Source organism: Formica exsecta, unplaced genomic scaffold, assembly GCF_003651465.1.
Source record: "Formica exsecta isolate Colony F162 unplaced genomic scaffold, ASM365146v1 scaffold72, whole genome shotgun sequence".
Taxonomy (NCBI): domain Eukaryota; kingdom Metazoa; phylum Arthropoda; class Insecta; order Hymenoptera; family Formicidae; genus Formica; species Formica exsecta.
Genome location: NW_021853485.1, coordinates 1,878,681 through 1,882,926, shown reverse-complemented (window position 1 = coordinate 1,882,926; position 4,246 = coordinate 1,878,681). Strand labels below are relative to the sequence as shown.

The 4,246-nt window shown below is 49.6% G+C and overlaps 1 protein-coding gene across 2 annotated transcripts in view; it reads left to right on the top strand.

The window, feature by feature from the left end:
• Window positions 1-1,254: 1,254 nt before the first annotated feature.
• The window catches only part of LOC115243388 (nuclear hormone receptor FTZ-F1 beta), a 21,275-nt gene continuing 18,283 nt past the window's right edge, over window positions 1,255-4,246 (top strand). The window contains exon 1 of one of the 2 annotated variants that reach the window (XM_029820340.1): window positions 1,255-1,371. The gene's annotated coding sequence lies outside the window, so the exon portion shown is untranslated. The other variant, XM_029820338.1, reaches the window with a different exon arrangement.

Here is a 4,246-nt window from a genome sequence, read left to right as displayed (position 1 = left end):
TCATGTTGTATTTCTGTCGAATTCCACGATAACGTAAATTTATAAAGAAGTTAAAATGAATTAAATTTACAAGAAACAGAAACTTGAGCCTGATTTTTTTATCCTCGAAATATAGAACAAAAAAATTTTTTTACGATATAAATAAATTTCATATCCTCATAAATATAATAAATAAAAATTAAATGAAATTGGATAAATTAAATGAAAAGAATGTTCGATCAATTAGCAACAGCCTTTTATAAATAGTGTGCATTAATTCTGATGTTAATATTCGATTTTAGGGGTTCCGGGAATTCGAATGTGTGTGTATGAATCATTATCCATCGCAAACGTTTCTTCGTTGACAAAGTTGATCAACGCGAATCGAGAAGCCTGCTAAGGAGAGCAAACTGCTGCGACGACCTCGGTCAGAGTCGAGCGTTGAACCGTGATGTGATTTTCGTCTGTGACACGAGGATCTGCTGGCAGTGGATACACGCCGCGAATCCGAATCTATAATCTATATCGACTTTTTATCACCTCAAGCGTTTCTCGATAAAGCAGCGGACTCGAGATAATCGAAATACGGACGTCGACTAATTGCGATTAACGGAATCTTCCGTCTTCGAACATCCGAGATGTTTAAAGTACATTAAATAAGCGAGGTATCATACCGTAAACGCTGAATGTTCGATGCGAAACAGAATAACAGTATTTTTCATCTAGCTATTATCATTCATCGTAATCGTGATTCGATACGACGATATTGGAGTTAATCAAGAACGTGAGACGCGTTATCGCGCGCAAACTTTCCATTTTTAAGCGCGACTGCTATTACGCGGATACATAACCCGACATTCCGGGGCAGGGGCTCCGCAACCATCCAGCCTCCATGTCGGCCGGCGAACGGCAAAGGCGACGCGACGCGACGCGTCTCGCGTCTCGATCTGCGGAGGTGTCGGCATCAGGCGACGGTGTACTGTACCAACGGCTTCGCGGCGTACGATCACCGTATAGTGGAGAAAGAGAGAGAGAGAGAGAGAGAGAGAGAGAAGGAGAGCGAGCGTATTCATGAAAGAGCGAGGAGAAAGACAGAGAAAGAAAGAGAGAAGGATAGAGAAGCAGGTACGAGAGCCCCACACACAGATACACATATACACAAAGGCTCGTTCGGTGAGAGCGAGACGAAAGGAGGGAGTGGAGAGGGGAGAGAAGAAGAGAGAGAGAGAGAGAGAGAGAGATAGTGGAGCGCGAACTCGTGGTGTTCGGAGGTGCCACCAGTCAGAGTAGCAGCGGAGACGGAGAGTCGGAGATGGCCCGTGCCTGTGGCTACCCGTGACCGCCCGTGGCTCATTGTAACCCGCCGCCCCGCTGTTGTAACGTGACGCGAAGGTGCGTGTGGCTGTTGCGCGCCCCGGGTTCGTTCGCCCGCCGCTCGTTTATTATCTCTCTCGGTACCCCGAGACCCGGCCGACACGGCGCGTCGTCCACCGGGAGCAGCAGCGCGAGGTGCTCTGCCGCCGTCTCCTTTTCTCACTCTTTCTCTCTCTCTCTCTCTCTCTGTCTCTTTCACTCGCTCTCCTCGTTCCTTTTCTCACCTCCTCTCTTACTTACTGTCTCCTTCTCCCTCGTACACGCGAGTGTGATCGGTATAGTGCGACCAGTGCGACGTGATACGTTCTCGCTCGCGGATCGCCCTTCGCTGTGCTCGCGCGAATACAATAGGTGCCTCGGTACCGTCATCGTGAAAAAAGACTGTCAGGAGTGCCTTATATTACTTCCTCCACACGAGTTGGACTTGTACGATACGATACGTTCGCCGTCACCGTCATCGGTCGAGAGATCCCGAGCGGAGAGAGACAGAGAGAGAGAGAGAGAGCGCCGCGGCGCGCTCGAGGACGAGGTAAGAGATTGGCCTGTGTGTCCGGAAAGAGCGGGCGGTAACATGCATTAAAAGTCCGTTCGCCGTGCAAGTCCGAGAGTACGTAGGTTATGTTTCTCGTTGACCCCTCGACTCTCCTCCTCGCTTCTCCTCTGCTCCCCCTACCCTCTCGCGGTCGCCTTCTCCTGTTCTCCCTTCCCCTCCCTCCCGCTCCCTCCATCTGTCCGTCTCTCCGCGTCCTTCTCGCTCTCTTCCCTTTCCCTCCCTCCTCGCGCGTACTTTTGTTCCCCCCCTTTCTCTCCCCGCTCCTCCTCCCTCTCTTCTTTTGCGTTCTTTTTCGCGTAGACGTCGTCGTCGGGGCAAAACGCGAACCAAAGTTTCGAGATCCGTGCCTCCGTGGAGTTCGATATCAAAACGCAACACCTGGCAACGATTTTCATCCGTCTGCTCCGAGACATTTACGTTCTTTCCTTTCTCTTTCTCTCTCCCTCCCTCCCTCTCCCTTTCTCTCCGCATGCGTCACTCTCTTCCACGCGCGAGGGTTTCGTTACGTGGAGGAGACGCGTACGTACCTAACTCGTGTCTAACGTGTGTCTCGCGTGTTTTGCGCGTCTCTCGCGACAGTTAGTTTCATAAGTTCTCTCGATACGGGTTTCACGAACTGTCAGCTGTCAGCCGCCACCACAGTCCGTGCCACCTGTCCGAAACTCAACGCACGCGCGTGCATGCACGCCGTCTCTTTCTACTTGTTCTCTCTCTCTCTCTCTCTCTCTCTCTCTCTCTCTCTCATTCTTTCTTCGTCGCCTCTCCGTATTACACGCTCCCCTTCTCCGTTTCTCGTTCGGCTCTCGGGCGTTAAACCGCAGCCACGACTTTACGAGCAATTCTTCGTCGAAGTTCTCAGCCGAACGCGTGCGATTTCCCTTCGAGAGATGCGATTAGAGCAGATCCTAACAACAATCAGCCCATCATCGGGAGCGCGCTTGCTCCCGAATAGGAAAAAGGCTTGTTGATATTTCGGCGCGCAGGCCTTCTGACAGCGCGACCGGCCTTGAGCCCCCCCTTTCCTCTCCGCCGCGTGTCCCCTGCCCTTCTCTCCGCGCTTCTCCTCCACCGCTCGTATCCATCCCTACTACAAGCGCACTGCGCGATACTCTATGCACCAGTGACGCTCAAACGCATGACGTTTCTGTTTCATTAAGCTCCCTCGGAGCTCCTGCCTATGATTTTAGTTGATTTAATGCATTAGCTACTTTTTTTCCTACAATTATATGCGAGTTGCACTTTTGTCTCAGTTTCAACTGAAGCTTTTGTACATTGCTCATTTTTTTTATCAATTTATGTGCTAACTAATCGTATAGATGTCATAAATTTTGTAGATTCTATAGGTATACACAGACACACATTTTCATTTATGTGTCATATAGCAAAATAAATACCTACAATGCATGAGATGATATACGAGGATGTACTGCAGAGAATTGGAACATCCTGTATAAGGATAACTTAATAATGAATAACAAGTGTGTGTTTGAACTCGAGTAAAAATCATCATTTTAGTGATGCGCTTTGATTATCGAACCGCGATCGTCTAAATAAAATTTTAATTTTAAATATAAGCGGAATCGGTGCTTTGAAAAGTTTTAACTGAAGGTGTTTTAACTGCCGATCTGATTAATTTTTTATACATTATATTAAGTCACGGCGTTTCCCTATCATTTCTTCGCTACGAAAAAATTGCCTCCAGATTCACGCGAGAAAATCCAGTCAGTTGCAATTTGCATTTATATTGGAAAATGTTCAGCATATAAAGCTTTAATTATATAAAGATAACACGAACGTTTACGATCCGCCAGAGAGATTTATGGATTAAGAGGAAGACCTCGACGATGAGGCAACCACTGCTCCTTACAAACCGTGAGAGTCCCGCTCTTTTACCTCTCTTTCTCCCCAGAGATCCCGATCCCGATCTCGTCTCATCGCGACGCGTCTCGTTCGAGGCGCTCAAGCTCGGGGGCCCTCCTCTCCTTTCTCTCGCAGCGCGCGCGCGCGGACGCAGAATCACCGTCGAATCGCCGAGCGGGCGTTTCTCAAGGTAGGAGAGTAAGTGACCGAAAGCGCGCAGGAAATCGTGAGCGCGGCTCTCGGAGGCGATTAAAGGAGCCGCGAAAGGAAGGAGGGAACTGTGAGATGAAGCGCGGGACGAAGGCGAGAAAATCGCTCGTCGGAGACGAAGAGAGAAACGACACTCGGGGACGAATGTGCGAACGCGGACGGGCGTTAGCCTGTAGCGGTACATATATACGCGAACACGGTGTGTATAGAGAACGATCGCGACAATGGTATCGGTAACCGCGGGTCGCGGGGCCGCGACTAAGACGGGGG